Below are 25,512 nucleotides of genomic sequence, written 5' to 3'. Positions count from 1 at the left end.
GTCAGTGCTTTGCGTGCTGGTCGTCAGCTTCTTTGTCGCATCTTGCCGGTTGGCACCGTTGTTTTGCGCTGTCCGGGGCTTACGGCGTGCGTTTTCCTCCTTCATACTGGGTGTTGTTCTCTTCCTGCGAACTCCTGGCGTCGTCTGCGTCTCCTTTGTCGATGTGGTCTTCGCATCGCCTGGGTGGGGGTTAACTAGCCTGGGGGTGGGTTCTGCGGTGTGGCAGTGCATTGACATTCACCCATCGCTACCTTTCCTTCCGCTGGCGCCTTCAGCTGGGACCTTCCCTCCAGTTGCACCTCCTTCATGCGCGCCATCATCTTTTTGATGGCCATGTTAATGGACCTCTGTCCCTTCTCGTTCATCTGGTACAAGAGATTGTCCAGAATTGCGCCAATCTCATCAATGTCCTGCACGCTGGTCCTGCTTCTCTTGGGCGTCGTTTTCCTTCCGCTACTCGATGGGGTAGGGAGTCACGCTGCCTCTTTGGGGTGTCGGCATCTCTGTTGCCGTCCTGTGACGGCCCGCTGGCAACGCCGTGTATTTTTCTCTGCTTCATGTGCAGGGCTGGGGCTGCTGGCTGCTGTGGCGGTGTTCTTGTCACTTTCGAGGCTTTTTGGAAAGCCGTTGCTTCGATGCTTGTAGTCATACTTGCTTCGCCGGCCAAGTGTGCCACCGGCGTAGCAAGGTTGGGGGAACTGCTTCTTGGGGCCTCCAGAATCCGTGCCCCTTCCGCGGGATTGCTCCGCGCGGGTGGATTTCCACCTTGTGGGTTTCCACCTGGAGTAGTTAAGTTTTTCGAATACATTTCTTTCCATTTCATACGCATTTTATACCTACTGCCAGGTTGTTTGCATTTTATACCTTCTGCCAGGTTATTTAACTGCCGATCACTGTGATACAGACGCAGACCAAGCAGCCGCCCACTGTGGGTCAGACGCTGCTTGGGTTTGGTTGGATTGTAGGCCCTTTGGGGCGTCCATCGGTGGTCAAGAAGGGAAGTGGTTTCTTTCCTTCTTTCTGGTGCGGGCCCCGTTTTGGGGTGCGCCGCCTAGACGGTGGGGGTGTCTGTTGGCCTGCTCCATGACCTTTGACCACTATTTTTCCGTGTGTTCCGCTAGGAGTAGGGAGCCTTTGAGACTTTGGCACGGGCCTTGCCCTGCACCGTAGTGTCTGCTGGCGCCATCTGTTGGTCAGGTTGCTGCGGGCGATCGGGCTTTCGCCCTCTACCGGAGCTTCCCTGTGGTACCTTTCGGGTTTCTTCGCTGCCTAACACTGTTAAGCAGCTGATATCTAGATCAGCTGGCATGACAAGTGCATTTGCAGGGAGAGTGGAGCCGGGAGAGCGACCCTAAGTTACAGCAATTGTAAATGCAACAAGAAAGAAGAAGGCATGGATTGTGGGAGCGCAGAGAGCACTCTCAGAGAGGATATTTCTCACCCCTCACCCCTGGCCTTGGTCATCGTTCTGCATCAAGGGCCTCCGGAGCTCGAGGATGCGGCAACTCCTATGCTTAGGCATTCTCCTGGGTATGTACGGACTCCAGTGTTAATGTAGTTACCCATCTGGTTTCGTTTCCCTGCAGATGTCGCAGCTATAGGCTGCCAGCCCGGGAGCACCAAGGAAACGCGTCCACACTTGTTCACACTTGTACACACCACTTCCTGCTCCTGTGTGTGTGTGTGTTTTTTTTTTTTTTTTTTTTTTAATATTCATATACTTATTTATTTGCTCTATAATATATACTATACAATTTATATTTAACTTAATTTAACGGACAAGAGTATGTTGGGACTAGGGGCCCCGCGGACTGCGGTACTGCCGCAAAGCATTGCTTCGCAGTGGCGTGGACACCTACTCCGTCTGCTCCTTCCGCCTTCTCTCCAAGGACCTAAGCGTTCGCATCACGCTAGAGGCGAACTCCGCGGCCGCTTCCCACACCTTCGGGTCTGCCAGCATCAGCGGCACCAGAGTCTCGGTGCTGACCCTAGACCCTGCTGCTGTCTCCAATGTCTGACGCTCGAGGTCAAACCTGTGGCAGTCGAAGAGGACGTGGCGAGCGTCCTCCTCTATGCCTGTGCCACAATCGGGGCACCAGTCCTCTGTCTCGTGGCCGTAGCGCTTGAGGTAGCCGCGGAAGCAGCCATGTCCGCGCAGTGCCTGGGTAAGGTAGAAATCCACCTGGCCGGGCTTCCTTTCAACCCAGCCTGCTCTGCTTGGGATGAGGGTGTGGGTCCATCGGCCTTTGGGTGAGTGGTCCCATCGAGTCTGCCATCTGTCTATGCTGGTCCTTCTGGCGGCGTCCTTAATTTCTGCTTTGGAGCGTACCTCGGCTGCACTGTCCGTCATGGCATCATGGATCTCCTTCGTCTCCCCTATCAGCTCCCTGAGCGGAACTTGCCCGGCTAAGACTAACGCGGCTTCGTCTGAGATGGTCCGGAACGAGCACGCGATCCTAATGGCGCACAGTCTGTACGTTGCCTCCACTCCTCGCATGTAGCTCCTCACCTTCGCGGCTTCTGCCCACACCGGTGCGGCGTAGAGCATCTGCGACCTCACGACGCTCGTCAGCAGTTTCCTCGTTGCCTGCTTTGGCCCTCTGGTGTTTAGCAGCATCCTGGATAGCGCTCCCGCGGTCCCACCGGCCTTCGTGTGGACGTATTCCTCTCTTTGAAGGACAGGCGCGTGTCGATGAGGACTCCAAGGTACTTGATGGACCTCTGCGATTCGATCGCGGTCCCACCAACCTGCACTCTGGCGGTCTCGACCACTTTACGGCTGGATATCAGGACCGCCTCCGTTTTTTGGGCCGCCAGCTCCAGCCCCGCGGCGGCTAGCCACGCCTCGACGGCTTGTATGGCGACGTTGGCAAGCTCCTCCACTGCGGCAAGTTCCTTCGCTACCGCCACTATTGCGACGTCGTCAGCGAAACCCACCAGGTTAGTGTTGGCTGGCATCGGGAGCCGTAGGACCCCGTCGTACATGGCGTTCCAGAGCAGAGGTCCCAAAACGGAGCCCTGCGAAACTCCGGCTGAGACTTCGTATGCCCTAGAGCCCTGACATGTGTCCATTGTCAGCACCCTATTGCTGAAATAGCTGCGCGCTATATTCAGTAGGTAGCCCGGGATGTTGAAGGACCTCAGTGCCTCCAGCGTACGGGTCCAGTCGGCCGAGTTGAAGGCGTTCCTTATGTCCAGTGTCACCACCAGACAATAGGACTTGGTTCCGCCTCTCCACCTAGTCCCAGCAATGGCTTCCTCCGCCGCTTGTACGACCCTCAAGATGGCGTCCAGTGTCGACCTCCCTTTCATGAACCCGTATTGGTTCCCATGGAGTCCAGAAGGCAGATGGGCCTGTAGGAAGAGGCCACCCCTGGCGGCTTGCCCGGCTTGGTTAATAGTAGCAGCCGTTGCCTTTTCCACCTCTCGGGGAACGTCCCCTCCTGGAGGCATTTGTTGAAAAGGCCCGCAACTTCCCTCGGGAGTAGAAGAAGTGCCAGCTTCAACGCGCTGTTGGGGATCGCATCCGGACCCGGAGCCTTCCTATGTATCAGGTTTCTGCCTGCCTGCAACACCTCGGCTTCCGTAACCTCGCAGATGTCGCTCGGGCTATGCTCGAACCGCAGGGAGCTACGGATCTGCCGTCCTCGAGGAAACAGTGCCCTGACTATACTCTCTAGTGCCTCTGGATCTGTTGGAGCTTTGCTGCCCGCGTTCAGCCTCTTCACCACCATCCTGTACGCGCCTCCCCAGGGGTCCTCTTCGGCGGCATCACACAGCTTAAAGAAGCATTCCCTCTTGCTGTTCCTTATGGCGGTCTTCAGATCCTTCCTCGCCGCTTTGTAGGTCTCTCTGCATCGGGCCAAGCGCGGTGTGCCTCTGGCTCGCTGGAGCAGCCTTCTGGCCCGGTGGCAGGTTCTACGGAGAACCGCAATCGCTTCGCTCCACCAGAAAACTGGATCCTTGTGCTTCCGGAACGTCCCTCTCGGTAGCATGCTCTGGTCGCAGGCGCCTTCAAGTGCGTCCGCCAATTTGGTCGCCATATCGTTGGCTCCGTCTGCATCGTTTGCAGAGTAGCTCTCAAGGGCGCTTGCGAAGGCTTGGGCCCTCAGCGTGTCCTGGCGGTACGCCTTCCCATGCCGGAACGGGGTACCTCTCGATCGGGCAAGGGTGCCCAGGGTGCCCAGGGTGCATAGTATGGCCTCGTGGTCGCTGGCAGTGTATACGTCGCTGATCCTCCATCGGGCGTGCCGGGCCACCGTGCTGCTGGCATAGGTGAGATCGATGATCGACCCTACACCTGCCCTGCTGAAAGTTTGTTGGGACCCTTCGTTCAGAAGGACGACGTCCAGAGAGGCAAAAGCCTCCAACACCGTGCGGCCTCTGGCGTTTGTACGGGAGGACCCCCATTCCAGGGCCCAGGCGTTGAAGTCGCCTCCGACTACGACGTTGTTCCGTCCTCGCAGATCGCAGCTCAGCTCGTCCATAATGCGGCTGGGTGCCTGGTAGCAGCTGTAAAACCATATGCCGGCTACATACCCTCGGACGAACCCGTCTGCCGACTTGGTGTCGCGCAATTGTGGCGCGTCGACGCCACAGAGCCACAGGGCCGCTTTGCCAGTAAGGTCCGTGGCCCAATCGCTGCTGCTGCCACCTTATGTGGTTCGCTGAGGAGTGCCAACTCAGAGCCAAGCTCGCGCACCGTCTGCGTCAGGAGATCCTGTGCGGCCCTGCAGTGATTCAGGTTGAGTTGAATCAACTGCATGTCGTCCTGGTTTTGCCGACCCCGCTTCGCGTGGCTGGGCAGTTTTTAGTGCCTGCCTGGTGCGTGACCTCCTCCTTTCCAGCTGCTGAGCAGATGAAGCACGCAGGCTCTTTTTTGCATTCGGCAACTTTGTGCCCTTTCTCCCCGCATTTGATGTAGCAGCCACTCCTGTCCACTGTACTCTTGCAGTTCCGTGCGATACTGGCATCGGTAGCACCTTGGGAGTCCATCTCTTTCCCGGATCCTACATATGGTCCAGCCGATCCTCACCTTGCCGCCTTTCAGGACCGCTTGGCCCAGGGAGAAGGGCAAGCTGACCACCGCCAGCTGGGACTCCGCGTATCCGCGGCGCAGACTGCGGACTCTTACTCGACCCTCGTCAATGTTGAATTGGCGAGTTAGAGCGGCACAGATCTGCTCCGTCGCGAGGGAGTCGATGTCCCGTATGACCACCTTCGAGTCTTGCGTCATTGCGCGCACAGACGCTCCATCGCCGAGGACACGTGCGATGCTGGCTTTCATGCCCTCAGTACTCTCCACGCTGTCTTTTGCCACCTCCAGCAGAAGCTTGCCGTTTATGGTGCGGCGTACCTTGGAGACGCAGCTTCCCAGGTCGGAAAGCTGGTTGTCGTGTCGTCTGGTGACCATTGCCAGAACCTCGCTGTACGACTTCCCGGGGGCCTCAACTATGACCGCGTCTGGGCGAGCGCGGCGTGCTGCTCTCGGCCTCTTGGCCACCACGCTCCATTCGCTGTCCGGGATTCCGGACGTAGGTGGGGTTCCCGGCTCCCCCATTGGACCTTCGGCCACGGATGGCTGGCTAAGTTTACGCCACGGTTCGGTTTGCGCTGCGGCATCTTTCCTCCAGACGGTCGTTGTCTGCTGCTCCTTGTCTGCGCTCCGCGTGCTCTGTGAGCATTTCGGGCACAGGCCTTGGGCGTCGGAGCCTTCCTGCAGCGCGTTTCTACCAGCTGCAGCCTCTTGGCTCGATTCGATGATGTTCGAGTGCAGCTCCTCCATGCGCACGAACAGTGCTCTGGTGGCCATGTTGATGTGGCGCGTATTTTTGTCCATCATCCTGGTCTGAACCTCATCAAGGATTTTTCCCTGCTCCGAGAGGTTCTCAAGGCAGGTAGCCTCCTGGTGGGCCTTGCTCTTCTTGGGCGGCGTTTGCCTCTGGGAACTTCCCGGGCTGGCTGGGTCCCGAACCCTCTTGGGGGTCTCCCTAGAGTCAAGGTCCCGACTCTGCGCCGCTGCTGCTGGAGATGGAGATGGCTCGGGTGCCGGCGATCGGGCGAGCATGTGTGTGTGTGTGTTTTTTTTATTTTTATTTTTTTTTTCTGTATTAACTCTTAATTTTATTAAATTTTATAAGCCTGGGACTTAACTATAGCTAGACAGGGAGCTGTATTGAGTTGGAGAGACCGGCAGGAAGTTCCGGGTCTCTGCGGGACGGCCGCAAAGCAATGCTTCGCAGGGACCATGGTTCCTCCTAGCCACTCTCGTTCCTTCGGCGCTCGCACCTACGCAGCTCCTTCATGGCGCCGGCTGCAAAGTTGCTCCAGGCCGACCATACCATGGGGTCTTCCACAATCGCCTCGATCAAGTTGTTCGGCGTGAGCTGCCCGCCGGCTGCTCGCCACAACTCCTCCCTAATAAGTGAGAAGCGCCCACATTGAAAAATGATGTGCTCAGCGTCTTCAGTGGCGTCGCCACACCACGAGCAGTTCGGCGAGTCCTCGTGGCCGAACCTCCAAAGGTAATGGCTGAAGCAGCCGTGTCCGCTCAGAAGCTGTGTCGAATGGAAATTGACCGCACCGTGTCGCCTGCCGATCCAATATCGGACATCCGGAATCAGCCGTCCGTTATCAGAGCCGTCCCAGCGGCTTTGCCATGCTCTGAGGCTTCCTTCACGGGCCTGCTTGCGCGCGTCTTTCCTTGCCGCGCCGGCCCGGATAGCTTCGGCCACGGCCCTCTCCTCAAGCACCAGAAGGTCGATTGGTAGGACACCCGCCAGTACTAGGGCAGCGTCGTCGGATATGGTCCGAAAGCCTCAGCAGATCCGGAGCGCGCAGAGGCGATGAGTGGCTTTTACGCCCCTAGCGTAGCTGGCAACTTTAATGGCATCCGCCCATACGTCTGCTGCGTAGGTCATGGCTGAGCGGACTACGCTGGTCAGCAGAATCCTCATCTCCTGCCTCGGGCCACGGGTGTTCAGCAGTATTCGGAGCAGCGCCCGACTCGTGTTTGCCGCTAGATACCGAATGGCTCGTTTCGACGATAGTCTCTGGTCGCCAACCCTGATGTGAGCGGTCTCCACAGTCGAACGGGTGCTCACCAATACTGCCTCGGAGTATTGCAATAAGCTGGATTGCGGTGTCGCAATTTGCTTCGACGACGTCCAGGTGCTTGGCTACCACCGTCAGGGCGACATCATCTGCGTAGCAGGTTAGCTGACATCCGCCTGGAAGTGCTAATCTCATGACTCCATCGTAGGCAATGTTCCATAAGAGGGGACCCATCACTGATCCTTGGGGAACGCCTGCCGTTATGCAGTGAGTCTGCGCGCCGGCCGCCGTATTATACTACAGCAGTCTCCCCTCGAAGTAGCTCCTTACGATTGCCTGAAGGTATTGGGGTACACCGCGCCGGTTAAGTGAGTCCAGGCTGCACTCCCACTTCACCGTATTGAAGGCGTTCCTGATGTCTAGGGTGACAATCATGCAGTATTCTGGATGTGCGGCAAACCGGCACAGCATCTAGACGAAGTTAAAAGATCCAAAGGATACGTACGAGGGAGGCTGAAAGACCTATGGGTATACAGCTGTTACCTACCACCCAGCTGGTCACTCGAAGAGTTCAGCGACACAATCGACAACTTGGCAGATGACATCAGAGCACACTCGCCGTCGCTAGTAGCTGGGGACTTCAACGCCTGGGCAACGGAATGGGAGTCAGCAACAACGAATGCTAGGGGCCGTGTCCTAGTGGAAGCTTTTGCCTCCCTGGACATAGTCCTAAAAAACGCTGGTTCCAACCCAACATTCAGCAGAGCAGGTACCACATCCATCATAGACCTCACCTACATAAGTACTCGACTTGCAGCGAGCACGTTATGGCAGATCAGCGAACAGTAACAACGCTATCCTCTGCAGTATCCAGACCAGAAGAGCCACCCAGAGTATCGCTACGAGGGGGCACTACAAAGAAAACACGCTGAACACACCAGCCTTCAGGGAAGCCCTAGCAGGACTAGCCGAGGTGGAAGGCGAAGACGATCTAGTGGCGCAAGTCATGGGACAACTCGAAAGGGCGTGCAAAGCTAGCATGGAGCGCAGCAAACCATTTAAAGGCCATAGGCCGGTATACTGGTGGAACCAGGCAATTGAGGAGGCCCGCCACGCATGCATAGGCGCCAGAAGAGCATACCACAGATCCCGCGGAACAGCAGACTTTCAGGCTCTCAAGGAAATCTACACCCGAAGAAGGAAGGCACTGAAGAAGGAAATCAAAAATAGTAAAAAACGAAGTTTCCTAGATCTCTGTGACGAAGCCGAAAACGATATCTGGGGTAAGGCCTACAAGGTGGTCATGAAGAAGACCGGCGCATTCAAGCACGCGGCACCAACGGGAGCGGAAAAAATGGAGGCAATCGTCAAGCACCTATTCCCAGCACAGGACACGCAGGTAGACAGGATCACGAGTACGGGACACCAAGTACCCCCAGTGACCCCGCATGAGTTGGCAGAACTAGTAAAGAGAGTGCCAAACTGCAAGGCACCAGGACCAGAAGGCATCCCAAATCGGGCCCTCAAGCTCAAGAGCAGACCTATACCAAATGCCTCACCGATGGGTGCTTTCCTGGAAGATGGAAGAAGCAAAAGCTGGTGCTGATACCAAAACCTGGGAAAGACACGGAGGACCCATCGGCATACAGGCCTATCTGCCTCCTGGACGGCGCAGGTAAGATGCTGGAAAGCGTAATCAGCGCAAGGTTAACGGAGGCAATCGAGGCCGCTGGGGGACTCTCCGACAGCCAGTACGGCTTTAGGAAGGCTCGCTCTACCTTGGATGCGCTAGACAAGGTGTGCGGCACTGCCAGAAAGGCCTTGGAAGGCACACGATGGCTCGGCGGGGCCAAAAAATACTGTCTGGTGGCATACGTCTGCAGCGTCCGTGTCCGTGGTGTTCGCATGTTCGCTAGTTGTCCCGTCTATCCCGATCCCACCAGTAAATAGACGTTCCGGACCTCCGGATATTGCCACCTGTGGCCTGTGGTGACTAAACCACTGGTGGGAGTCCCACCAAAACGACAAGTTTTTGTTTCACGGCTGGCCCCTGACCTCACGTCTAATGATGTAATTGCTTTTATTCAAAGCAAAATAAAAGCCGTGGGTTTAAAGGTGGAGAAATTTAGCTTCTCTTATGCCAGGGAGATAGCCTCGTTTAAGATAAGCATCTCCCCAACTCAATTTGACACCATTTGCTCCGCCAAATTTTGGCCGGAGCATTTGGTGGTGAAGGAGTTTAAGGCTAAGAAGAAGAATAGGCCCCCCATATCCCTTCCAAATCTTTCCAGTGCGCCACCCTCAACCTCAACTTCCTCTTCCTCAACTTCCCGTCTTGCTTCCACCTTTTCAAAAAACTAACTTCTCTTTTAGTAACCTATCGAATGTAAGAGCATTCTTTTCCGGGATAGTGTTGCATTTGCTTCCCACGTTATTGTGTTTACTGAAACCTGGTTAAAGCCGGACATTCTTAGTTCCGAGGTTTTGGCAGATCGGTACACAACTTTTAGAAAGGACCGTTCGTCTCGTCGTGCAGGGGGGGGGGGGGGGTTCTAATTGCAGTGGACTCTTACTTCACGTCGGAACACTTCACAGTCCAAGTTCAACAGGAACTGGAATTCCTTTGTGTAAAACTGATTCTTCCCGCTTTCGCTATATTCATTACTTGCTCGTATATCCCACCTTCTTCGGATATTTCAATTTATGAGCAGCACTTGTCCGCTTTAACCGCTGTTTCTTCCTCGCTATCTGATAAAGATCGTATGATAGTTCTTGGTGACTTCAACTTGCCAGGATCTGTTTGGTCTTCGGTAAACGAGTCTAGTATCCTAGTGCCCATGTCACGACATGACTTTGTGGACGGCTTGCTTGACCTATCCCTGTCTCAAGTCAACCATGTGAAAAATTCCTTGGGTCGATTGCTTGATCTGTGCTTTGTATCGGATCCGACCATAGTGTTGTTAACCCGAGCCCTTCCGCTCACTATACCTGGAGACGCCTACCACCCTACTTTCGAAGTGTCGCTAGATATAGGATTAAATGTATTGGATCGGTCGAGTAGGCTGCCCGAACGTGTCCGCAGCTTTCGTAAAGCCGAGTTTGCGAAGCTTAATAACCTCATTAGGGATTTTGATTGGTCCGCTTTGTACTTGTGCACTGATATCATAAAAGGCACAAACATTTTTTACAATGCTCTTGGCACATTTTTCGATTCTTGTGTCCCGCTTTCTTGTCCGACTAGATCTGGAAAACCCCCTTGGTTTACCAAAGAGTTATCCAGTCTAAAAAACTCAAAATCAAGACTTTATAAAAAATTTCAAGAAGTGGGTTCTCCTACTCGCTATGTATTAGCTCGGTCAAACTTTTCAGTTCTTAATGCTCAATGCTATAAGAACTACCTATCTCGATGCAGGATACGTTTTTCTCAGGACCCTAAACAGTTTTACAGCTTCGTAAACAGTAAGCGTAGAACGTCCGCACACCCATCCTCGCTATCATTTTGTAATACGTCGGCAAATAATGATCAGGCAATTGCCGATCTTTTTGTCCAATTCTTCCAAACCACCTATTCTGAGGAAAGCTACTCTGGTCATCCGTACCCATACGGTTTACCGAGGTCGAACGGAATTTTCAGTCCCTTGTTAAATGGATGTTCCCTACTTCATGATCTTCGACTAGTTAAGCCGGTGTTTTCACCGGGTCCAGACGGGGTTCCAGGTTGTGTACTCAGGTACTGCGCCGAGGCTCTGTGTGGACCTTTGCTTAAACTATTCACCCTGTCCATTGATTCTTCTTGCTTCCCCCCGATCTGGAAGGAATCGTTTATAATTCCTCTCCATAAAAAAGGTAGCAAGTCTGATGCAAAAAATTATAGAGGTATAGCAAAGTTATCCGCTATTCCTAAAATGTTTGAGAAGGTTTTAACTCCGCACTTGCAACATCTCTGCAAGTCACTTATATCTCCAACTCAGCATGGATTTATAAAGCGGCGATCAACCACCACGAACTTGTTAGAGTTTACCTCTTTCATTATTAAAGGCTTTCAATGTAACTGACAGACGGATGTTATTTACACCGACTTTAGTAAAGCATTCGACTCTGTAAACCATTCCCTTTTAGCGCATAAACTTGACCTTTTAGGGTTTCCGCCCAACCTCCTGAGATGGATTTCTAGCTATCTTTGTTCTAGGTCTCAAAGAGTCCTCTTCAAAAACTCCCCCTCTTTACCAGTAAAGGTTTCTTCGGGAGTACCACAAGGCAGCCATCTAGGCCCCTTACTCTTCACACTCTTTATTAATGACTTACCTTCAGTATTAACATACTCTCGAGTACTTATGTATGCGGATGATGTTAAACTCTGTGTCCAGTACAAGGACATTTCATTTCATTCTCGCTTGCAATCCGATCTCAATAACTTTCAGTCATGGTGTTGTGCAAACTTGTTACACCTTAATGCCTCGAAATGCAAAGTTATGACATTTCATCGTTCTAGCCCTTTGTTGGCTCCCTACACCCTATTTGGTGGTTCTCTTGAGAGAATTACCCTGGTGGATGATCTGGGTGTTATGTTAGACCCCAAGTTAAAGTTTTCCGAACACATTTCTACCATGGTAAATAAGGCCATGTGCGTGCTTGGGTTTATAAAGAGGTGGTCAAAGGAATTTGACGACCCCTATATAACAAAGACTCTCTATACCTCGCTTGTTCGTCCTGTGTATGGTTCCCTCAGTACAAAGTACAACAGGACCGTATAGAATCAGTACAGAAAAACTTTTTACTCTTTGCTCTGCGGGGCCTTAACTGGGATGCGGGTGTAAGACTCCCATCTTACTCTAGTAGACTACTTTTAGTAAACCTCCCATCCTTAGTTAGTCTCTTCTCTTCCTTTTATTAAATTATTAATGCTTACACACCTTTCTATTAATTAGTAACTGTAGTGGTATTTGTATTTTGATTGCATGCTTAGTTTCTTAGTAAGTTTAGTACTAATTTTCCTCGAATGTTAGTCTAATAGCTATTCTTTCTTGCATGTTCGCGTTTGGTTCGGCTACGCACCGCGCGTCATGCGGCAGCGCCCCTCGGTCGATTGGGCGGGAGGAGGGCTGCGTTTTGCCTGGGATCCGCGCGTAACAGCCTTCTGCTGGTGTCACACGGGCCACTTGACGGTGCTGTAACTGCATGGCCCCTTGAAAGATGCAGTCATTGCATGTCAACGTCCAAAGAGAAATCTAATATACCCCAATACTCAATTTGAGTATCGGGTATAAAAAGGGGGGAAAAAAGGGCAAAACACGCGGGAAGAAAGTGAATAAAGAGAAGACGAAAAAGAAAGAAGTGGAATAGTTACTGGGGAGAAATATCGAGTGGATCACATAAACGCCCCTACACCTTATCGATAGGCGGGGATTCGGCCCCAGCCAGAAAATTGCAAGGGCTGGCAGCGCCGCCCGAGCAAAGGCGCCAGAGGGCGCCAGGGCGCCCGTGATCCCAGATGCAATAAGGAGCGCTCGTAAAATAGGGCCGTTTGAATGGGGAAGGCACATTCCGTCGCAAGGTCTCGGAAAACGGGAGTAATCCGCTGCGGGAAGAAAGAGGGGGGTGTGAGGAACCGCGGCTCCCACAGGCCGAATTCGACCAAAGCACAGCCGGATAAAGGCGGTGGGACGGTCGGATAAAGGCTGATGGCTGGCCGGATAAGGCGAAGGTCAGTCCAGATACCCACGGATATCCGGATGCGGCGAAGAGGCCAAGGGCCCCGAGAGGAGAAGTGTCCCGCTCTCGGAGAGAGAGAAACCGGTCAGGCCCCGTTACGAAGGCCGTGGAAACCAGGAGACGGCGATGGAAAACTACCGACGGCGAGCCGGGGCCCGTCAAGGGGCTATAAAAGGAGGCTGCGGCGACGAAGCGGGGCTCTTTTTCCGTGGATAAGTGATTGCGCGCGCACGTTGAAACCCCGCCGAAACGTAAGAGTGATACCCGGTACGGTTCGAAGAAGTGCAGTGAAGTGAATAGCAACAGGAAGACAGGCCCCGCCTGCCCCCAGAGTGAGTCTAAGTTAAGAGGTGATCCACATTTGCCGGCGGAAGCTAAGAGGGGAGTGCGAGATTTGAGTGGCGGGCCAAAGCAATAGCGGAGGTCAAATTGCCCCAATCATTAGCCTCAACGCTGCCACACCCGACGAGAGCCCACGCGTGGTGGAGATCCGTAGATAAGTGAAATTTTAACATCTAGCCCTAAGTCCTAATATAATTACGAATAAAGCGAAATTCGATTAAAGAAAAGGAAGGTCTTATCATTTGTCGTTGGGGGCAACAATAAAAATACGTTGCGACGAATCGGCCGACCGCTGAGCGAGCCCAGCAAACTCAAGCGAACCAAAAAGCAGGTTCGTTACAATATATTCTATGCCACATGCAGCAAACAAAGGCATTTCTTTTTGGCCAAAAATAGGGTCCGCATATCAATGGCAATAGTCTGTAAATAAGCAAAAGGACGATGGAGAAGGACCCGCACCCGTACATGTACTGTACAGTACCATGGTACATGCGCATGGTACAGTCCCTACTCGGGCGCCATCTGTAAGGAAGCGATCCTGGGCTGGGGTACATATCTCAGTCTACTCCAGGGTCGAAATTACAGTAATATTTATAATTTGCCGGGACTCCGTATTTCGGACCAACGATGGGGGACGGGGCAGCAGTCCCGCGGACGGGAGCGATCGTATCGTGGGACGTGGCAGTTGGTTCCACCGAGAGCACTCCGGTTATCGCCGAATAGCGCCTTCAGAACCCCACCGAACTCAGAATCAATACGGAGGTCTTTACTATGCGATAATACCGACAGGCGTCGCCGAGAGTACCTAGGCTACCGCCGGACATTAATTACGGGACCCTGCCGGCCTGAGAGTTACTACGAAGCGGGAAAGGGGACTTTGCTTTGACTTGGCTATCGCCGGACGGTACTTACGAGACCCGGTCGGCCTAAGAATTACTACGACGCGGAAGGGGGACTTGGCTATGCGGAAATACCGACAAGTCTCGCCGAGAGTACCTAGGCTATCGCCGGACGGTACTTACGGGACCCTGTCGGCCTAAGAATTACTACGACGCGAAAGGGGGAACTTTGCTGTGCGGGAATACCGACAAGTATCGCCGAGAGTACCTAGGCTATCGCCGGACGGTACTTACGGGACCCTGTCGGCCTAAGAATTACTACGACGCGGAAAGGGGAACTTTGCTATGCGGAAATACCGACAAGTATCGCCGAGAGTACCTAGGCTATCGCCGGACGGTACTTGCGGGACCCTGTCGGCCTAAGAATTACTACGACGCGGAAAGGGGGTTTTTGCTATGCGGAAATACCGACAAGTATCGCCGAGGGTACCTAGGCTATCGCCGGACGGTACTTACGGGACCCTGTCGGCCTAAGAATTACAACGGGGGTCGGGGATATCGACAGGCATCGCCGAGAATGCCTAGGCAATCGCCGGATAGCACTTACGGGACACTATCGGGCTAAACATTACTGCGAAAATCTTTATCATACAGGGCAGGTATCGCCGAGAGGGCTTAGGCAATCGCCGGACAGCCCCTTCGGGACCCAGGGAACTACGGGGATCCGGCGAGACACCAACAGGCGTCACCGGGGGCGCTTAGACGATCGTCGGATAGCGGCCTCGGGACCCTGCGGGGTCACAAACTACGGGAGGGAATCATGCGGAGGGAACGCCGACAGGTGTCACCGAGAACGCCTAGGCAATCGCCGGACAGCGGCCTCAGGATCCTGTCGGGCTACGAACTACTGGATGGAAGCACGCAGGCTCGGGCAAGAGGCGGGAGGAAGGGCAGAGAAGATGAAGCCCCGGGCCTCCAGGTTCCCTAGTGTATAGATTGTTGGTGGTCGGGCTATGTTTTTGTTATATTCGTTACATTTCACTTTATTCTCTCTTGGTTCCCTACCTATCGCACCGCTCAGCAGCCCGTATACACGTCTAGAGACTAGCTTACCCCTGAACTCCCACGCTTGTACTCGTCGAAAGCCTCCTCTTCCCCGTGGGTGCAGCGTAGATGCAGGATCTCCTCTCCGTAAGTGTAGTATCGATGCAGGGTCTTCTCCCCGTAAGCGCAGCGTCGATGCCGGATCTTCCCCGTGTCACTGATAGCGTTGGAGTGGATCCGGGCCGCCACGTGTTTTTACTTTTTCCAAGCCACTCGAATTTTTCCGCGAACACGTCCGACTCCTACGACTGCTCCCAATCGACCTTTTTTTCGATCCACGTTTTTCTTCTCCAGCCTCAGAACTCTCCCGATCCCGCGCCAGCGTGGGCGGCCAGCGTCGTCATTCTGGCGCGTCGTTACTTCGCTTTACTTTTCCGCGTTTCTCTTCTGCCGTTGCTGCTGTGGGCTTACTGTTTCGGCGCTTCGTTGCTGCGTCGACGCTGGCGGCTTTTCTTATCGGCGCTTCTCGTCTTCGGCCGTCGCTGAATTGATGCTGTTGGCTACCGTTTCGGCTCTTGGTGTATTCCTCTCCCTCTTTGGATGCTACTGCGTCGTTGTCGTTGGGTTTCTGTTTTCTTGTTGTATTCCTCACCGTTGCTGCGTCGATGCCGTTGGTGTTCGGTCCTTGGTGTGTTCCTCTCTCTCTTTGGCTGCTGCTGCGTCGTTGTTGTTGGGTTTTGTTCTGAAAAGCCAGCGGCGTCCGCCGTGTACCATGTACCATGCGCAAGCACGGCCAGTCGGAATCATTAGGACAAGAATAGCTGTATATCTCTGTAAAAAAACCGCACGTGAGGTCGCCCATTATTCACGTACAGCCGAGGCTGGCTTCCCTAACCTCCCTAGCAATAGCGTCAGCACGTGGCCGCTGCGCCCACACGATGAGGAGAGCGCCACGGCGAGGCGGCAGAGAAAGAGAACCGAGCCGAAGCTGGGCAGAAATCGCTAGAGAGAGAGCGACACGTACGCGGCGAGCAGCGAGTCGTGAGCGGCAGAGGCCGAGCGAGCGTCGGAATCCTCCCGAAGACCAACCAGCCCGGCTATATATTTCGTACTCAGACCCAGAAGAGGATAGTCAACGCCCGGCCCTCAGCGAGAATAGTCAACGCCCGGCCCTCAGCGAGAATAGTCAACGCCCGGCCCTCAGCGAGAAGAGTCAACGCCCGGCCCTCAGCGAGAGCAGTCAATGCCCGGTCTTCAGCGCGATCATTCAATGACCGGCCTACAAAACAATAGCCGATAGTCAATGCCCGGCCCTCAGCGCGAGCAGTCATTCGATGCCCGGTCTTCAGCGTGATCATTCAAAGCCCGGCCTACAAAACGATAGCCGAGAGTAAACGCCCAGCCTTCAAAGTGATCAGTCAGCGTTCAGCCATCAACACGGGACGAGATCCAACGCTTAAATCAACGAACCCAGCACGACCAGGACCACAAGAACAATTCCAAGGACAACGATAGCAAGGACTATCGACCGGCCTAACAAGGATCAACAGTCAGGACAATTCCAAGGATAACGAAAGCAAGGACTATCGACCAGTACCCCAAGCAGCAAGGACGCCAAGGACGCCTCCACTGGACAACCGTGTTAACCGTACATACGCCGTGCTTCCGTGACTATCCCCAAGGACTCCGGTATTCAGTGCGTGACCTAAGAAAATATTCTACCGGAGGCTCAATACGTGATACTACCGTCGGAAACGCGAAAGACCTCGAAGTGCCAGTTCGACCACAGTGCTTCGACATGGGGGTACAGTGGATTTCGTATCGGCGCAAGGACGAATTGCAGGCCATCGCCGCCGAATTCGGCCTCGGTGAAACCGGAACAGTGGACGAACTGCGCAGCCGGATCTCGGCCTTTATCTCTCGCGGTGAGCATCCGACTGGGATCGAAAAACGGATCAAAGAGCTCGGAATGGTCTTCGACAGCGCGCCCAGCCCGAGAAGCCCGAGGAACACGTCCCCGTCGCCGGGACCGAGTCAGCGAGAGCGGAAGGAAGGAATCTGTGCGGAGCAGCCTCTATCTATCATAATTCCCGAGTTCCCGCGCGCAGCTCACGGCGACTCTGGCCGACTCACCACCAGCACCGCTTCCCCGAGGAAGCCGGAACTTCGCTACCCGGAAGGGAAGAAATCTCCTTCGCCGCCCTGGCCGATAAGCTGCGTAATTGGGGTCTGAAGTTCTTCGGTTGGAAAAAAGGATCGACTCATATGGCGGAAGCCGCGAGCCATCTCCGGGCTACTAACTGGCAAGGCAGAAGGATGGTTTAGGACGTTCCAGATGCAAGGCAAGCCATGGACCGAGTTCCGGGAGGAGTTCTTGGAGTTCTTCCTACCCCCGCGATACTTTCAGCGCTTGGAAAATACGATCCGCTCCCGTCACCAACGACCCCGAGAAGCCTTTCAGGACTACTTGATCGACCTCCGACTCATGATGCAACGAGCTCAGTAAACTCCAGACAGGGAGCTGGACAGGATCTACGAGAACCTTCGGCCGGAATACCAACTGTTCACCCGTAGACATGAGTTCGAGACGTTGCGAGAACTGACCCAATTGATAGTAGCGTACGAGACAACGCGGGACCGCGAACAAACCCACCCAGCTAACGACCGCCCAAATACGAAAGCCAGAACGCCAAGGACCCGGATTATCCACCACACAGCATGCTCCTCCAGACGACACCGGGCCCTCCCGGAGCGCCGAGACGGCAAGCCGCGTAGTGGCCCAGGATGGAGACCGGCCGGTGAACACACGCCGGGCCTGCCGTAATTGCGGGGAGGAAGGTCATTTCAGCAGTTCATGCAGGAATCGGCGAGTGCTATTCTGTTGGGAGTGTGGCCACCGCGGCCACCGGACGATCGACTGCTGTAGGCTATCCGAGTCGGGAAACGGGCCAAGTCTCCGCTCGTCAGGGAACCGATCGGAGACATACCTCCAGGGCCCCCAGGAGTAACTCATCCCTTAAGTTTGGAAGGAGGCAGGATCGCCGCGCTAGTAACCATCGAAGGAGTACCGCTCACAGCACCCTCGACACGGGAGCAACGCGGTCGTTCGTCAGTCAACGCATCGCTCATGAAGTAAGTACCGGAGGGAACGCACGGAATATAAGGACTACCGTCCGCCTGGCGGACGGTACAGCAAAGGAGGTGACGCAAGCAGTTTCGGTCAGGGTACGTCTGGATCAACAGGAAACGCGGGTGATTCTATTAGTCCTACCCATGGTAGTGGACGACATCATACTGGGGCTCGATTTCCTTTGCGGCGTCCAGGCCATAATACAATGCGGACGAGCGTACTTGCAGTTGACCCAGCGGGCGATCCGGGAAACCAACCCGATCCCCACATCATCCTCGACTCGGCCCCGCATGGTTACTTTTAGTGACGAAAGTCCCGCGACTGCATCCGCTGCTCCTACCCACTCGACCAATCCAACGGCGACCCACCGGACGAAGACAACGCACCAGAATCCCAACCACGCCAGACCCAGCAATGTACCAGTGACAACGCACCCGAATCCCAACCACGCCAGACCCAGAAATGGACCCACGACAACGCATCAGGATCTCGAGCACGCAAGACCCAGCAACGCCACCCGAACCCAACCCACGATTCGATACGACTGCGCCAGAACCATCAACGAAGATTCGACGGAGACGAATGCGACACCGCTGGACACACCCAGGGCCAGTCCGTCTGCCTCGAAAACCACCCAGAGTATCCCTACCAAGACAACGGAGCTAAGCCACGACCACGCCAGAACCAGCAGTAATCTCAGGACAACGTTTCTAAGTTTCGACCACGCCAGACTCAGCAGCAATACAAGGACAACGCATCGAAGCCTCGACCACGCCAGAACCAGCAGCAATACAAGGACAACGCATCTAAGCCCCGACCGAGACGGACCCGGCGGCGCTAAAAATATAACACGATCGACGCGAGCCAAATCAGAAATGCCCAGCAGTGCGGCTCAATCAGAGCGAACGACCCCACGGGAAACCAGCATCGCTCTACACCACGACCCGCTACGCCTGGAAGACCACGGCCCCGAAGGACATGAGCGGGTCAAGGTAGACCAACTCGCACCTCACCCCCCAACGAATTATCAACTCGCCCCGTTAGCCGATGCTGCGGCCGGTCGACAACGCAACCCTTTTCGAAGATCAGACTCGACTGACCCTATCACCGTGAACCTCGCCATCATAACATGTGCCCTGCTCAAAGAAATCTCGCCACCGACAGCCCCCATCACCGAACCGCCCCTTCCGCCGTGGGTAGCCGAGTTTTTGAAACAAGAATTGGCCAAGTTCGAGGGATTGGAGGGCGTGTCTCACATAGCTGAGCATACCATCCCTCTGAAGGACGACAAGCCGATAAAGCAGAGGTACTTCCCCAAAAATCCGGCCATGCAGAAAATCATCAATGCTCAGGTCGACGAGTTGCTGCAAGACGGGCGAATCGAAGCTTCAAAAAGCCCACACAGCGCTCCCATCGTACTGGTGGGGAAGAAGACAGGCGAGATGCGGATGTGCGCAGACTACCGACAGCTCAACGCGCAATCAATACCCGACGCCTACCCACTGCCCAGGATCAACCACATCATCGAGAGGCTCCGTAACGCACGTTACATCTCGACTTTGGACCTCAAGAACGGGTATTGGCAGATCCCGATGGCCGAGGGGAGCCGAGAATGTACCGCCTTCAACGTTCCGGGCAGAGGACTCTTCCATTGGAAGGTGATGCCGTTCGGACTGCACTCAGCATCGGCCACGTTCCAGCGAGCCTTGGACAGCGTCATCGGACCACAGATGGAACCCAACGCATTCGCTTACCTTGATGACATTATTGTCATCGGAGCGGCGTTGGAGGAACACGTCGACCATCTGCGAGAGGTGTTCCGGAGACTACGGGAAGCAAATCTTAGATTGAACCAAAAGAAATGCAGCTTCTTCTAGAAAAGCATCGTATACCTGGGACATGTCATTAGTGAGCAGGGTATACACACCGACCCAGATAAGATCGTCGCCGTCTGGAAGTTGGCCCCACCCAGTTCAATAAAGGAGCTTCGACGCTGCCTAGGAATGGCTTCGTGGTACCGGAGGTTTGTCCCAAACTTCGCGACGATTGTACAACCAATGACTAGCCTCCTGAAGAAGGAGAAAAGGTGGATCTGGAGTGACAAACAGCAGGCCGCTTTCGAGGAGTTGAAGGAGAAGTTAACCCAAGCACCCGTCTTAGCCTGCCTTGATTTCGCGGAGAGGTTCGCTCTACAAACTGACGCAAGCGACTACGGTCTAGGGGCGGTCCTGACGCAACAGATCAGCGGAGAGGAGAGGGTCATAGCCTACGCCAGTCGAAGGCTCTTGAAAGCAGAAGAGAACTACTCAGCCACGGAAAAGGAGTGCTTAGCCATCGTCTGGGCCATCAGGAAATTACGATGCTACCTGGAGGGCTACCACTTCGACGTCATCACCGACCATCTCGCCTTGAAGTGGTTAAACTCGATCAATAATCCAACCGGTCGCATCGCCCGTTGGGCTCTGGAACTCCAACAGTATCGCTTAGACGTGCTTTACCGACGCGGAAGCCAAAGCATCGTAGCAGACGCTCTTTCCCGGCAACCTATCGACAACATACAGCGAACCCTAGAAGACCTGCCCACCTGCCGCTGGATACAGAGGTTGCTCAAACGTATCCAGTCACGACCTGAGGAATGCAGAGAATTTATAGTCGAGAACGGACAGATCTACCGGCAGCCTGGACACCGACCAATCGAGGAAGAATCTCACCAGACGAGTGAGAGACGAGTGTTAGAAGAATGCCACGATCACCCGACCGCCGGACACCTAGGAATACGGAAGACTACCACTCGGGTAACCCAACGATATTACTGGCCAGGACTCTACAGAGACGTGGCCCGATACGTGAAACATTGCGAAAGCTGCCAAAAATTTAAGGTGAGCCAGAACAAACTCGCAGGTCACATGTATACGCGACAGGCGAACGGGCCGTTCGACATCCTTTGCGCGGACTTCGTAGGCCCACTACCCCGCTCAACGCACGGCAACACGATGCTCCTCGTGTTCTTCGCCTCATTCTGCAAATGGGTAGAACTTGTGCAACTCCGGAAAGCCACAACCGCCCACTTGGAGAAGGCGTTCCGAGAGAGGATACTCTGCCGATTCGGGGTCCCGTGAAAGTTTGTGTGCGACAACGGAACACAATTCACCAGTCGGTCCTTCCGGAAATTTTGCGAGGTGGCGGGAATGGAACTCGAGCACACCGCGCCGTATACCCCTCAGCAAAACCGGACGGAGAGGGCAAACCGGACCATCAAGACAATGATTTCACAATACGTCGACGGGGACCAACGGACCTGGGACGATCTCCTCCCCGAGTTGAGCTTGGCCATAAACAGGCTACCAGGAGCCCTGTACGACGAAGTGACCCCAGGATTAGGAAATGAACCAGAGCCTGCCCACGAGAAGGCGACACGACTGCAGGAAGTGTTCAAGGTCGTACAGGAGAACACCCAACGGGCATCCCAAGAGCAGAAGAGAACATTCGACCTCCGACGGCGCGAGTGGCGACCCGAACTAGGAACCCTAGTCCTCCTTCGGCAGCATCACTTATCCAAAGCCACCGACGGTTTCGCGGCAAAGTTGGCCCCCAAGTACGACGGGCCGTACAAGGTAACCCGATTCTTATCTCCCAACGTAGTTCCACTACAGAGTCAACAAGGCAAACGAAGGAAAACAGCGAGTTTAGCCGACTTAAAGGCGTTCCACGGAGTGGACCACCCCGAAGAGAATCCGACGACACTGGAGAGACCCGAATGACCTGCCGACTTCGCAAGGGCCACTCGCCGTAGCGCGCTACCGTAACGTCCTCGCCCCGTAAGGGGCGCGACCCACGAAACCGTAAGCTACGTATACATCCCCTTATGGGATTAGATAAGTACTACACCCAATGTAAACATCTTCTTACTCGCACCGCTCAAGCAGGATAGGGGGAGGGTATTAATACTTCTAGTTAATACAGGCAGGTTCTAACCGACAGGCATTTTCTCCCTAGAATCGACTGAAGACATGAAGCGTCTAAGAGACGGAAGGCAAGCTCGGCCCAGCAGCCTGAAGTCCCGGCACCTGCCGACGAACCAACGACACACCGGACTCGCGGCTGGATCGTCGACCCCAATGGGCCATCCGCCTCCCGTCAAGCCCAGCTGGGGCGGGTCGGAGAGGCGACACTTCGACAACAGGACAGGATGCCATGGTGCCGGCGCGCGGCAGCCATCCAAGGGTGGATCGACCAACAAACCCAGGGCCCGGGGACCGACGCCGAAGAGGAAGTAGAGCCCGATGGCCGCTTCGCAACCGCAGGTGTCCACTCGGCGCCCAATCACGACGTCGCCGCCCTGAATCGCCGTTGGTTCGGGAGTTATGGGGCTGCCATCGAAGAAGACAACGCGACCACGGACACCGACGAGCACGAGACGATAATACGCGACGCTCAAGGCCTGGCGTCCACGCTGCAGGACGAAGGGAACAGACACCCACTGGCTCGCGGGAACGAATGGGACTCGCCCCTTTGGGCCGAGTGGAACCTGGCCGGTCAAGGTCGTGCAGCCACCCCTCTAGCAGTACACGACGAGGACGAATCCGGGGACGGTGCTGGACCACACTACTCCGACGTGTCCCACGCAAGCGATGCAGGGGAAGGAGTAGGACCCCAACGCGACGACGGAGGGTCCGATTCCAGGTCCCTCATGAGCCTGGGCTTCGCGCCCCACGCGAACCAGCAGTGGGCACCAGCCAACCCATCGGTGTCAGATGACGTCCCGCCTCCCCTCGTAGCCGCCCACGCCGGACTACCCCCACAACGTCCCGATGAGGGAGGAGTTGACTTCGACTCCGAAGAGAGCCTCCCGCTGGAGTATGGCGAGATGGCCGACCTGCTGCAGATCCTCCGACTCCACCCTACGGAAGCCGCGGTGCAGGACGACCCGGATTAGGCAGAGGCTCCCCCCGAATGGCGGACCAACGTGCCAGGTCGGCGGTTGCCCCGGGACCTCATATCCAACATCACCGTATTCTTACGCGATCGCGCCTACCGACTGGGAGTCCGGCGACTGGAGGTCCATGACGGCACTTGCTTTCGCATAAAAATTACCCGCAGCCGGGCCGTCACCGTCACTCTTCGGCACCCCCGGTACCAACGGCATCGACGCAGCAACGGGGAGGAATACACCAAGAAACAAAACCCAACAACAACAACGCAGCGGAAGCCAAAGAGAGAGAGGAATACACCAAGAGCCGAAACGGTAGCCAACAGCATCAATTCAGCGACGGCCGAAGACGAGAAGCGCCGAAAAGATAAGCCGCCAGCGTCGACGCAACAACGAAGCGCCGAAACAGTAAGCCCACAGCAGCAACGGCAGAAGAGAAACGCGGAAAACTAAAGCGAAGTAACGACGCGCCAGCAGCGAAAAAGAGAGATAAAAGTCACCGGCGCAGCGTAGACGCCGAACGACGGCGCCAGCCCTCTGCCGCCGCGAGAATGACGACGCTGGCCGCCCACGCTGGCGCGGGATCGGGAGAGTTCTGAGGCTGGAGAAGAAAAACGTGGGTCGAAAAAAATGTCGATTGGGAGCAGTCGTAGGAGTCGGACGTGTTCGCGGAAAAATTCGAGTGGCTTGGCAAAAGTAAAAACACGTGGCGGCCCGGATCCACTCCAACGCTATCAGTGACACGGGGGGAGAAGACCCTGCATCGATACTACACTTACGGAGAGGAGATCCTGCATCTACGCTGCACCCACGGGGAAGAGGAGGCTTTCGACGAGTACAAGCGTGGGAGTTCAGGGGTAAGCTAGTCTCTAGACGTGTATACGGGCTGCTGAGCGGTGCGATAGGTAGAACCAAGAGAGAATAAAGTGAAATGTAACGAATATAACAGAAACATAGCCCGACCACCAACAATCTATACACTAGGGAACCTGGAGGCCCGGGGCTTCATCTTCTCTGCCCTTCCTCCCGCCTCTTGCCCGAGCCTGCGTACTTCCATCCAGTAGTTCGTAGCCCGACAGGATCCTGAGGCCGCTGTCCGGCGATTGCCTAGGCGTTCTCGGTGACACCTGTCGGCGTTTCCTCCGCATGATTCCCTCCCGTAGCTTGTGACCCCGCAGGGTCCCGAGGCCGCTATCCGACGAACGTCTAAGCGCCCCCGGTGACGCCTGTTGGTGTCTCGCCTGATCCCCGTAGTTCCCTGGGTCCCGAAGGGGCTGTCCGGCGATTGCCTAAGCCCTCTCGGCGATACCTGCCCTGTATGATAAAGATTTTCGCAGTAATGTTTAGCCCGATAGTGACCCGTGAGTGCTATCCGGCGATTGCCTAAGCGCTCTCGGCGATACGCGTCGGTATTCTCGTACTCGTAGTAGTTCTTAGTTCGGCGGTGTCCCGTAAGTGCTATCCGGCGATTGCCTAGGCACTCTCGGCGATGCTTGCCGGTATCCCCGACCCTCGTAGTAATTCTTAGTTCGACAGCGTCCCGCAAGTGCTATCCGGCGATTGCCTAGGCATTCTCTGCGATGCCTGTCGATATCCCCGACCCCCGTAGTAATTCTTAGGCCGACAGGGTCCTGTAAGTACCGTCCGGCGATAGCCTAGGTACCCTCGGCGATACTTCTCGGTATTTCCGCATAGCAAAAACCCCCTTTCCGCGTCGTAGTAATTCTTTGGCCGACAGGGTCCCGCAAGTACCGTCCGGCGATAGCCTAGGTACTCTCGGCGATACTTGTCGGTATTTCCGCATAGCAAAGTTCCCCTTTCCGCGTCGTAGTAATTCTTAGGCCGACGGGGTCCCGTAAGTACCGTCCGGCGATAGCCTAGGTACGATACTCGGCGATACTTGTCGGTATTTCCGCATAGCCAAGTCCCCTTTCCCGCTTCTCTCAGGCCGGCAGGCCGGCAGGGTCCCGTAAGTACTGTCCGGCGGTAGCCTAGGTACTCTCGGCGACGCCTGTCGGTATTATCGCATAGTAAAGACCTCCGTTTTGATTCTGAGTTCGGTGGGGTTCTGAAGGCGATATTCGGCGATAACCGGAGTGCTCTCGGTGGAACCAACTGCCACGTCCCACGATACGATCGCTCCCGTCCGCGGGACTGCTGCCCCGTCCCCCATTGTCGGTCCGAAATACGGAGTCCCGGCAAATTATAAATATTACTGTAATTTCGACTCTGGAGTAGACTGAGATATGAACCCCAACACAGGATCGCTTCCTTACACTAGTCATTGAGTAATATGCGATTGTCAATGTCTATTAGGTCCATGCGGCGTATGAGTAATATGCGAGAGAGAGAGAGAGGAGGGACACATATGTGCCGGATGTTGCGCCCTTCCGAGGGACTGACGCGGGTCATGCCCCACTGCGGTGCTCCTTGGAATTTCACGCGTTTATTTGCAAAGATTA

The sequence above is a fragment of the Drosophila miranda genome (assembly GCF_003369915.1).
Source record: "Drosophila miranda strain MSH22 chromosome Y unlocalized genomic scaffold, D.miranda_PacBio2.1 Contig_Y1_pilon, whole genome shotgun sequence".
Lineage (NCBI taxonomy): Eukaryota > Metazoa > Arthropoda > Insecta > Diptera > Drosophilidae > Drosophila > Drosophila miranda.
The sequence above is the reverse complement of the archived record's forward strand: the minus strand, read 5'-3'. Positions refer to the sequence as shown.